This window comes from Montipora capricornis, chromosome 7 (assembly GCF_036669925.1).
Source record: "Montipora capricornis isolate CH-2021 chromosome 7, ASM3666992v2, whole genome shotgun sequence".
Taxonomy (NCBI): Eukaryota; Metazoa; Cnidaria; class Anthozoa; order Scleractinia; family Acroporidae; genus Montipora; species Montipora capricornis.
In genome coordinates, this window is record NC_090889.1 from 17495385 (window position 1) to 17508026 (window position 12642).

Below are 12642 nucleotides of genomic sequence, written 5' to 3' on the forward strand. Positions count from 1 at the left end.
TCGTGATCAAGGTTTTACTTCTTAGAAACCAAGCAGCGGAGCTGTTTCAACCAATTAGGGTCAAGGACGCCACCCGTCAACGCATGCTATTCGCATGACGGTTTCATAAATAGCAACATTTCCTAGAATCAACGAAATCTCCAACCGGAAAAATTGATAACGGCCTCTATTATTGAGGGACTGTCATGGACTGCGGAAGTCAGGCAGACCCTTCGAGAAAGATGATAGTTATTTTACCCCGGGCTTTCTGTCGTGATAAGCTTGTTGAAGCATAACGGAGATATATGACAGCTTGTTTCCTGCTCGTTCTTGTCTCTACATTTATTATTTTAGAGATATAAAGTTAAAATGTTTGTGGCCTCAAATGTAGAATTCGTGTGGAATATTAGTCCCTGAGGCCGAGGACTTTGCACACCAAAGAGATGTTTTTCAACTGGTCGAGATCAGTCGAAAAGAGCATATGTGAAAATTGGATCGACAGTGATAATCAACTCTATATTGCGAGAACAGCATTATAAGACAAGTGGGATAGAAATTGGAAAAAGCTACATTCACATTTACTGACTTAGTGAAAGTCGCCCATCATACCAAAATCTGGACTGGGCGACTAGGCATTAAATCTCTGATCTTTGTAGTGTTCGTGTGGCTGGTCTAGTTGTTTCGAGTTCTTTGGATGGAAAAGGGAGATTCGTGTACAGTAATAAAATCTAAATGAACTTGGCGCCTGCTCTTTGGCTGAACCGGCCGGCACATGGTTCGTTTATTAATATCAAAATATAAGCTGTGTTTGATTGAACCTGAAAACAAAATCCAATTGGAAATGAACTTGATGGAAAGCAAAGATTTTGCATTCCATAAACTGACGAAAGACTACCTTGCTTGCAACAACAAGGGCTCTCATTAGATTTTCATGCAATATTACATTCTTTTGCAATCGTCGAAATAAGGATGCTATATTTTTATAGGAGATAAAAGAATGGTTCTTGTAGTTTGTTAGTAAGATTTCAACGAGCCACGTTGATGTAGACCACTGCATGAAGGCTTCTGTTGAACAGCTCGGCACATTTGTCGCTACGCACACATAGTTGATACGAGCCTACTTTTGGAGTTGGGTAATCCTCTAAACTCTGTCTTCCATAGGCCGCCACAGGCCCTTCAATAAAGTCGTATATTGACAAGGTTTTTACAAATGTTTTGATTTTGGACCGTTTCAAGTTCGCGGCATTTTGAAATGTTCTGACCAATTCTTGCCACTCTCTCTCCTTGTCATCACCTGTCAAACTGTAGCCGTTTTCGTCGTCTTTCCCACGAAGTTCAGATTTGTTCACTTGAAAGACATCTACAGCAGAATCCTTATCCTCGAATTGGGAAGATGCCCAGCGAGTTGCTTCAAAACTGTCTTTGAAGACGTAGAAGCCATCGCCGTGACTGAATTCTTGCTGTCTGAATTTCTGCCTTTTCTCTCGATCTCCCAATTTCAATACAATACCGTCTATAATTTTTTTCAGCGCTCTCATGATTTGTCCCATGAAACAGAATTTCAAACTCGTCATCCTCCCAATGCAGTTGCAGCTCATTCAGTTTTAGCTGGTTAATTATGGTGGAGCGATTCCAAGACGTTCTCGCTTCCTTCTCAATGTTTATGGCCTTTACTGTCTGGTTTCGCGTTCTTACATCACCAGGTAGATCAAACCATTCATTAACGATGCTCTCGTGATGTGGAAAACGGGAACATTTGAAGAATTTATCGTAAATGTACTGAAGCACAGGTAAAACTGAAGATTTTTCGACGAAAGAGGAAGTTAGTCCTCCGAATGATAATTCCGCAATATTTCCAATTTTCAATTGCTCCAACCATTTCGAAATCACAACGAGAAGCTCCTCTGCTGGCGAGATGTCACTTAAATTAAATTGATCTGGTAAAAAGCAAAATATTTCATTTTTGGAGTCTAAATTCGATGCATACATTGCTTTATGTTCTGCGAAGGCGGCGTCATCCAGACGGATACGATTCTCAGAATTAGGAAAGCCGAGTTCTAGGAATACGTTATCTAAGGCGTTCTGGAGATTTCAACATCTGATCAGCGCAAATGAGCCCCATGGCATTGGTAAGCTTAACTTATAAAGCCAATAATATGACAACAGTTCTTCCAACTTCTCCAGTGACCTCCAATTCCGTTAAAACCAAGTCCTCTTGGGGAATATCTCATTCGCAGTTTTTGCCATTTATTCTGCAACTCAATTATGCTTTCAAATTCTCCCATAAGGTAATTTTGTGGGTGTTTTTTTAAACTTCTTTTTTACGCTTTTCGTTGATTGGTTGAATTAAAAAAAAGGTCACCTTGTCTCAAAAGCCGCAGAATTGATATAAGCCAGCTAGGGGTGTCGGAGATGAACAAATTTGTATGGTGGATAACGAAATATCTTTTTGAGGACAAGAAATAAATTATTTCTAAGGATACTTTCCCTTAAAAAGATCTTTAATGGCATATTTTGGATCGTATTTGACTATAAGAGTTTAGCTCCTTATACTCAATATCGAAGACTGTCATGATCTTTGAGCTTGCCAAAATGGATATCTTGTGGTTGAAATGTCTTCTTGCTTTAAAATTTCTCAAACCAGTTCAATTTTAATTTTTGTCTCTAATATTCACTATCATAATCTGAAACGAAGAAAAACAAACCAAAATTGACGTAGTTTGAAAATTTTTGAACCAAATAGAAAATCGAACCCTATCAGATATATTGCTATGTTATGCTCCCACAAGAGCCAAATCCTATGCATATTCCCTTGTTGCGTACGGTTCAGGGTTCCACTAACTGCAAGCACCTTTTCCATCCATTTGAGGTCGGTAAAATGAGTACCATTGCTACTTGGGGACACGTTGTGCAGTCGGGATAGAAGTGTCGCCCACCCTTGCCTAAGAACTGCCTAAGTCATTTGGGAAAATGAGCCTTCGATTTGCCTTCGACCGCCCGACGGCGGTCGGTCTGTCGGTCTCTTTTGTATACTATTGGCACCATTCTTTTTCATATATTTCTATTAAATTTATGATCAAGACAATAATTACAATCAAGTGTTTTACAGTGCGACGCGCCTTACCGTGGCCACCTAACGAAGTTTTTTAAAACTTATACGCCAATCAGGGTGTGTGAATTTGATTGACAGTCACCCCTCCTTGCAAAGTTCACACGGTTGTAGTTGAACCCCGTTGAATGGGTTGTTTGAGTTGACGTACTTACACGTAATTGTCAAATGTGAAAGTTTGTTGGGTGGCCACGGGAAGGCGCATCGCACTATAAAAGAACGTTTATTTGGAGCTTAAAAAAAAATTTCCGGTCAATATGTTTTATCCCTTTCAATTCAAGATGGAACTCGTTATTTCAATCCCTGACCGGTTTTCGTGGCATGCAATCTAGTTCTGATGCTCACTATCTACGTTCTCAGGGACGGCGGCCGTCCCTGGTTCTAGAAACTGATTGTATTCTGAACTAACCTCGAAGACCATTTTCGGGGCCTCCCCACCGCAGTCATTGACGAAGATACCCTGGTTACCGGAGATAATTTTTTTTTCATCTCATTTTGAGGCAGCTTGTAGCCGCACGAAAGATCTAACTCCCATTGTATGATCATTTGACAGCTTCCTGGTTTGCAATGCTTCCGCATGAACAAAGTATTATATTATTCAACTTCTTTCATAACTTTGCACTTATTAACACTTTATTACATTAGAAAAGTTAATAATTACAAAGTTATCGAAAAAATCTCCCACGTAGACGTTTTTGGGGCTTCTTTGCGGGTTCTCGTGACTGTAAGGTCATGACGAGCAGTGTCGATAGGGGAGACTGAATGTAAAGCACCAAACAAGCTTTATTTAATGCTAACGTGCAGACATGAGACCTTCGAACGCATCCTAGTTGATTGATCCGAGTTGAAATATGTTCAAAAGTTTGGACTAAAAGGCAATAGTTTACAGTAGGGTCACGCATGCAGGAAACTGTAACACACGTTTGAATGTAACACTGAAAAGACTGCGTAACCGAAAAAAGAGAATTTCTTCGTAGGGGACTATATAACCTGCTTAGCAAGTGTCTGAGCTCACTAATCAGGCAAAATTGCAAAGAGATTTTCATTTACAGAAACGTTACATCGAGAAGTTAGCTTTGTTGTCGATAAAGGATTTAGCGGTGGCTTGAAAGAAGAGAAACAAATTTCGATTTACTAGGCAGCTCGTCCAAAGGGGAAATTTGCTTGCTGTTCTTCCCACTGGTTTCGGGACAAGCCTCATTTCTTACAAAACACAATGCTTGCGGTTATTTATTAGTCCTCTCAAAAGTATTGCGAACGTTCAAATCTAGAAAGCCTTCAATAGACCATATTTATAAATGGCGGCTTGTCAATTAAAGAATTTTTGCTCCAGATTGAGGCTAGTAAGCGGACGATTAGCACAAAGACAAAAGAATAATTTCTTGGCCGCCACTGATGAATGAGGTCTTATGGTTAGTAAACAGACTCCTAAACGATTCAATCTTACCAGATCCCTGTGTTTTGCACCGCTGTGGAGCTCCTGAAGTGTATTGTAAAGCCATATTGTACAACCTTGTAAGCATTTGCTACATATTTTCAACAATAAGGTTAGGAGAAAGGTTAGCGTTATTTTTATCTTAGGGTAAATGCAGTTGTTTATCCTTACTTGGAGAGCAGCATTTGGGGGACACTTTGTGACGTTAACAAGAGCAATGGGACACTTCGTGACGCTTATTAAAATCTCCGTGCATCTAATTAGGGGCATTTCTGGTCTGTCATGGTCGCGAATGCGCCAAGTTTTTCAATGGAAAAATCAGCCTGATGTTTTCAAGTTTGGAAAGGTGCAGACAATATGGAGGCCGCTGTTGCTGGCAGAATTTTAAACACTCAGCGCGCAAATAGTGATTCAATCTCCTCAAGTAAAGCAGAGACAATACAATTTTGTGATGTCTCCATACAGTATTTATGAAAGTCAAGTCGACTATTGCGCGACTGATAAAACAACGTGAAAATGTATTTCTTAACGATATTTCGGCTGGCCAATACCAGCCTTGATCAGGTTATTTGGAGATCTAACGAATTTACAGAATATATGTACATATGTTATGAAGTAATTAAAAATAGTTCAAATGGTAACGTAAAAGAATAAAATGCCGCAGTGTTAATGACTTATCAGCAAATTTATGCTAAAACGTACCAAGCATTGATTAACCTCTGTCTTGGAGAGAACTAGCTAAAAGGTTGTGACTAGAATGGATACTCGAATGTAAGGTGACACACTTGGTTTTGTGTATATAAAGTACCAAACGATCTTACTAAAGTTTTACTAAGTTTAAATATGATTTCACCAGAACAATTTATGACAGCTAACCATTTCGAGTCAGTGCTTTGAGCTAATCACTAGAAATCAGTGCCTAACCCAGCAGTTATTCTCTGCCTAAACAGTGTTGTTTATCTGCCAAAGCGGGTTAACACTAAGGTTGTGTCAGGTACTGTCACGCAATGTTACTAAACGTTAAGGCTGTATATGTGTCACGAAGTGTCTCACCTTATTTTGGAGTATCTATTCTTGTCATCAGCCTAGATAAAACGTAATGAGTTCCACGAATTTGCCTGGCCTTCTTAGCCGCCAGAGAAAGCACCAGAACTAGTTGGCCAAGGCCCTAGTGCTCAGTGCTTTGCCGGTCGGATAAGAAACTAATTATTGAGAGAGATTGAAATCTCCTTTCAATATGAAGGATTTTTTGACATGAAATCTCAAAGTCATTATTAATTAATATTCTGGAGGGATGTCGTTGTCTCTTTTCTTCGACCCTTTGAAATAATGATCTAGTCCAAGGACAAAAATAATTGATACAGCCAAGACCAGTGAATTTCAAAAGTATTAGCGGAAACCGAGGGAAGAAGATTTGTATATTAGGTTGACTGGATAACTAACTAACTAATTAATTAATTAATTAATTAATTATGAGATTTCATTGTATTAAGTGGTTTAAGGCTATCATCACTGCACGTAGCATACATATTTTTAGATTCAGCCAAAAATATTTTTTTCTACTCACGTATTAATACGCGAATACCAAAAAACAAACACAGGATTGATCAAAATTCTGTTGAGCCTAACGAGAAAGTATTGAAAAGTTTACACTTGCATTCCATCAAATTATACGTTGAGTGGAGAGGATATTTTACGTTAAATTTTTGAATTTTCTTTGACTATGCCACATTTTCAACAGAGAACTTGACAGTTCCATTTTTCTGGGACATCGATACAGGAGCAAAAGCAGCTGAAAGATGCCTCTATATCAAAGAACTTATCAAGGCAAGCACTTACTGTACCGGCATTTAAAAAAAAATTGATAGGAATCACAAGGGCACCCTCAGGACAAATGCAATCAGACTAAACATACAACAACAGTGTTAGTCTAAAGTTTTCATGTTTCAATGACGTGTCAAAGAAAGTTCACTCACTTGCCATTATATATGTAATTACTGATTACAGTTTGCTTTCCTCACCAAACTTCCATAATTTGATAGAAGTACAGGTGATGCCTTAGCACTGTTTTAGAGGGTAAAGGCACTAAGCAATGATTATAATGCAGTTTTGATTAAACAAAACTGAACAAGAAATCGCGAAAATGCCATTTCACACGCCAGTCATGTCGCCACGAGTCAATTCGCCACTAAGTATTTTCGTTCCTTGAGCACACAAGTTGTAAGAGCTTTAATAATATTCCGGTGGCGATTTGGTTCATGACGCTTCTTCTTAGTGGCGAGTTGAACGCGGCTGCCGGTAAATGGAATTTCTTTACGCAGGATTATAATCTTAATTATCATGGAAGATATCACGCTCTCAGAGAAAAAAGTAGTTGATTTAGATTAACTTTGTGTACTGCTACGGAATAAGCACATCATGTTGAGGAGATATCTAAAAACAAAATTGAATGAAGAGTTTTCTCAAAAATTTCAGCAAAATCTTCTGAAATCAAGCACACCTGATAGGATGAAGGCTTCTTCTCCAATACTAGTTCACCAGATGTTGCGTCTCGTTTCACTGTTGCTTGTGGTCCTTCAATCAGGTCATAGGAACTTAGACTCTCTCTTGTCTTCGCTGTCCTCCTTCCCGATCTAAAGGAGGTAACGACGTCGAGCCATCTTTCTTCGTCGGTGCTTAAATTCAGCATTTTAGCGCTGTTCAGATGCTGCTTAGTGGCTTGAAAGACCAAGATGGCAGGCTTAGCTGTGGTGCTTTGCGCCCAGTTCAAGGCTTCATCCATATTCTTGGTCAAATAAAACCCTGATCCACAACTGAAGTCACGGTTCTGTCTACCAGCGCACAAATCAATTCCTTGAAGTAAAATATCAACTGCACTGTGATGGTCTGTGCCATGAAACAGGGTAGCGCTGTCTTCGCTTTGGGATAAAAAACCATTTAGTGCAGACTGAACGTTTGCGGAGGCGCAAGATTCCTTCGTGACAAAGTTCATGATGTTGACGTGGCGCGGGTTCAAGTCGCTCTCATTTTCTTCGTAACACGTATTCGGGAGCTGAAACCACGAATTCGTCAAATGCGTCTGAAAAGGAAACTGCAAAACTTGGGGAGAGAGAAACCGATTGTACTTCAATTCATCTTGAATGAAAATCTCTGCCCACTCGCACGATTCGATGTGGTTTTGTACATTCCCTTTCGACGAGCGCGCCATGATTGCTTCAACGGCTGTACCCAATGGGTCAAAACCGATAGAATCAAGTAGTTCTATCGTGAGAGTGGTTTTATTCTCTGAGCTTACTGACCTGATGTTATTCTGAAGGAAGATAGTGATCCAGTCGCAAAGTGAACGATGTTGTAAGTGATCTTCTGGTAGAGTATCAAGACGATCAAGAAAGTCCAATTTGAGTCCAAGAAGGGCACTCAGTCGAACTGTTCGGCGACTGAACAAAGCAATGTCTTCGTCGATCATTTCAAACCCTGATTTTTCTTTTTCTTCAAGGACTTTGTTTGAATCTTCTTCAAGAGATCTCGCATGCATAGGGCTCATTTGTCTCAACTCGTTCTCGTTGTCGTATTCTTTGTTGACGAAATCTCTGTATCTCTTTATGGTTTCCAGGGCGTTGTAAATAGCGAGTTCGAAGTCGCGTAGACTTGAATACTTCTTGTCATCTTCCAGTCTTGTCAGCTCTATTCTCCGAAGCCAGAGTTTAAACATGAACGAACGAAGCTCGATTTTCGCAAGTTCTGAATAAATCGGTCGAACCAGTGCCAGAGGAACCAATACTTCAACGCGGTCGTTTTCGTTTTCGGAATCCTCATCGTCGTCGGAGTCTGTTTCTTCTTCTCGCCTTACTTCTTCAGCTTTTTCTTGTAGAAACGCTTTCAAGGAAGACTTCGCCCTTTCTTGAGCTTGTAATAAGGGGATAAGGTCACGAAGCTTTTTATCTTTCGCCGCGAAGTGTTTCAAATCATCAAGAGAGTAAGCGACGGGTAAAGAGCCTCGTTCCTTTGCGAATGGTTCATCGTTTGTACCGAACTCAAGTGGCATTTGCTTGGACATCACGTTGGGAAGTAAATTTCCTGAATTGGACTGAACAGACAAGCAAAGAGAGGTCGAACCAGACGCCATTTGGTGGTAAAAAAGAGAGGAAGATGGTAAATTTGAGGTGAGGGTCCTACATTGTTTTCCGAGCACAAATTTATCACTGTGACCGAAGGTAGCGCGAGCCGTTTCATCACCATGACTAAGATTTGACGGTCCAATCAAATGCGAAAGATCAAAACCACTCCCAAAACTATTGCACTTGAACGCAAGGAGAATCTCATTTCAGTCTCCTGTTTTTTGAATACTTTCTTTTAGCATCTCGTGATCAAGTTTTCACTTCTTAGAAACCAAGCGGTGGAGCTGTTTCAACCAATAAGGTTCAAGGACGGCACCCGTCAACGCATGCTAATCGCGTGACGGTTTCCGCCCGTCATAAATAGCAACATTTCCTAGAATCAACGAAATCTCCAACCGGAAAAATTGATAACGGCCTCTATTACTGAGGGGAATGTCATGGACTGCGGAAGTCAGGCAGACCCTTCGCGAGAAAGATGATGGTTATTTTACTTCGGGCTTTCTGTCGTGATAAGCTTGTTGAAGCAGAACGGGGATATATGACAGCTTGTTTCCTGCTCGTTCTTGTCTCTACTTTTATTATTTTAGAGATATAAAGTTAAAATGTTTGTGGCCTCAAATGTAGAATTCATGTGGAATATTAGTCCATGAGGCCGAGGACTTTGCACACCAAAGAAATGTTTTTCAACCGGTCGAGATCAGTCGAAGAAAGCATGTGTTAAAATTGGATCGACAGTGATAATCAACTCTATATTGCGCGAACAGCATTATAAGACAAGTGGGATCGACATTGGAAAAAGCTACATTCACATTTGCTGACTTGTAGTGAAAGTCACCCATCATACCAAAATCTGTACTGGGCCAATAGGCATTAAATGTCTGATCTTTGTAGTGTTCGTGTGGCCAGTCTAGTTGTTTCGAGTTCTATGAATGCGAAAGGTAGATTCGTGTACAGCAATAAAATCTTTTTTGGACCTGAAAACAAAATCCAATAGGAAATGAACTTGATGGAAAGCAAAGATTTTGCATTCCGTAGACCGACGAAAGACATCACTACCTTGTTTGCAACAAACCAAAGTTTCTCTTTTAACAACATCAAAGGCTCTCATTAGATTTTCATGCAATATTACATTCTTTTGCAATCGTCAAAATAAGGATGCCATACATTTCAAGTTACAGAAGATAAAAGAATGGCTCTTGTAGTTTGTAAAATAGGGAAAGATTTCAACGAGCCACGTTGACGTAGACCAGTGCAGTGAGGCTTCTGTTGAACAGCTCGGCACATTTGTCGCTACGCACACAGAGTTGATACGAGCCTACTTTTGGAGTTGGGTAATTGTCAAAACTCTCTGTTCCATAGGCGGCCACAGGCCCTTCAATAAAGTCGTATTGTGACAAGGTTTTTACAAATGTTTTGATTTTGGACCGTTTCAAGTTCGCGGCATTTTGAAATGTTCTGACCAATTCTTGCCACTCTTTCTTCTTGTCATCACCCATCAAATTGTACCCGTTTTTGTCGTCTTTCCCACGAAGTTCAGATTTCTTCACTTGAAAGACAACTACAGCAGAATCCTGATCCTCGAATTGGGAAGATGCCCAGCGCGTTGCTTCAAAACTGTCTTTGAAGACGTAGAAGCCATCGCCGTGACTGAATTCTTGCTGCCTGAATTTCTGTCTTTTCTCTCGATCTCCCAATTTCAATACAATACCGTCTATAATTTTTTCAGCGCTCTCATGATTTGTCCCATGAAACAGAATTTCAAACTCGTCATCCTCCCAATGCAGTTGCAGCTCATTCAGTTTTAGCTGGTTAATTATGGTGGAGCGATTCCAAGACGTTCCTGCTTCCTTCTCGATGTTTATGGCCTTTACTGTCTGGTTTCGCGTTCTTACATCACCGGGTAGACCAAACCATTCATTAACGATGCTCTCGTGATGTGGAAAACGGGAACATTTGAAGAATTTATCGTAAATGCCCTGAAGCACAGGTAAAACTGAAGATTTTTCGACGAAAGAAGAAGTTAGTCCTCCGAATGTTAAATCCGCAATATTTCCGATTTTCAATTGTTGCAACCATTTCGAAATTGCAATAAGAACCTCTTCTACTGGTGAGTAGTCACTTGTATTCAATTCATCTGTCAAAAAGCAAAATATTTCCTTCTTGGAGTCTAAATTCGATGCATTCATTGCTTTACGTTCTGTGAATAAGGGTTCTGCGAATAGGCATAATCCAGCGGTCTACGATTAAGTCGAGTTTTAGGTAAATCTTAGGCGTTTTGGAGATTTCAACATCCGATCAGCGCAAATGAACCCCATAGGGTTAAATAGCCCTGAACTTACAAAGCCAATAAGATCACACTTCTCTTAATTTCTCCAGTGATCTGCAATTCCGTTAAGCCAAAATCGTCATCCTGAATATCTCATTCGCAGTTTCTGCCATTTATCATGCCATTCAATCATGCATTCCAATTCACCCATTAAGTGATTTTTTTAAGACTTCTTTTTAACGCTTTTCGCGAGACATTGGTTTCAGTGATCCAAAAAGGTCACCTTCTGTCAAAAACCACAGAAATAATATAAGCGTAAGAGACGAATAAATTTGTAAGATGGATAAATACACACAAAAAATTAAAGTGTAAGACTACACTTAAAAATGGTATAAAATTGTTGCCAGCCCCGCAATCCGTTTTTTTGTGTGTATTATTAATTACACCAACTTCTAAAGTGTAGTTTAACTCTCAAAAGGATGGTAAATTTACACGCAAAATAGTTCAAAATGGGTATTATACAACTTTGCACTTGTAAAAGTACACATCTAGCAAGGGTAATAATATCAGGAAGGATGGGTAAAAATTACCCCGAATGACGGTGTAGTGATCTTGCCAGCCCCGCTACCCTTTTTGGAAGGTGTAATTTTACCCCATCTAAATTACCCAAAAAAACGTATAATTCAACCATAAAATGAAGTGCAATTATGTTTATTTATCATCAATTTATAAGTAAAATTACACATGACGCTACATCGATGGGTAACAAACTCAAGCATAAAATTACAATCGCTTACTTAAGTAAAAAATGCACAACTCTAAATTCACATTTCTATAACTTAGCCTAGGACCATTAAGGTTGGTTTCCATATGATTGCAGACGATCACAGAAGGTAGAACCAAGTTATGTCGCATTGACAGGAATTTTTGTATGAATCGAAGATTTGGAGAGCGTCCTTTGGCAAGAAAATGTATGTATTTGTGCAGACTTGACTATAATACAAACAAACTAAACATTTAAGAGCAACGAGGTGGCCTCCCAAAACGTTTAGTATTCGTTCGCCTTTTGCAACGATATAAATGTCATCATAATTCGGGAGTTCGCAAGCAACAAGGATAAAAGGAAGAGAATCTTGCTTTAACCCAGGTAGCTCTTTTTCAGTAGGCACAACCTGCATATATAAAATAAAGTGGAAAAAAAACAGATGTAATAAACATTATAAAAGGTGCAAGTTACATCGAACTGTATATGGGGTGCATTACCCGCCAGTTCAGATGGAAATTATACTACACAGTACACTATATAACAACTAAATTAACTGCATGATTAGATCTACTTTACAAGTTACATCCAACTGTATGAGGTGCGTTACCCGCTAGTTAAGAAGGAAATTTTACTACATAGTACACTATAACAACTAAATTAACTGAATGGTTCAATCTACTTTTCAAGTTTCATCAAACGTACTACATAGTACACTATAACAACTAAAATAACTGCATGGTTAGATCTACTTTAAAAGTTACATCGAACTGTATGAGGTGCGCCACCCACTAGTTCAGATGGAAATTAAACTACATAGTACACTATAACAACTAAATTAACTGAACGGTTATATCTACTTTTCAAGTTACATCGAACTGTATGACATGCGCCACCCGCCAGTTCAGATGAAAAGTATACTACATAGTACACTATAAAAACTAAATTAACTGACTGGTTAGATCTACTTTT

General features: G+C 39.3%; 1 pseudogene; it reads right to left on the minus strand.

The window, feature by feature from the left end:
• Nucleotides 1-295: 295 nt before the first annotated feature.
• On the minus strand, nucleotides 296-2217 carry LOC138055261 (uncharacterized; annotated as a pseudogene).
• Nucleotides 2218-12642: the final 10425 nt, after the last annotated feature.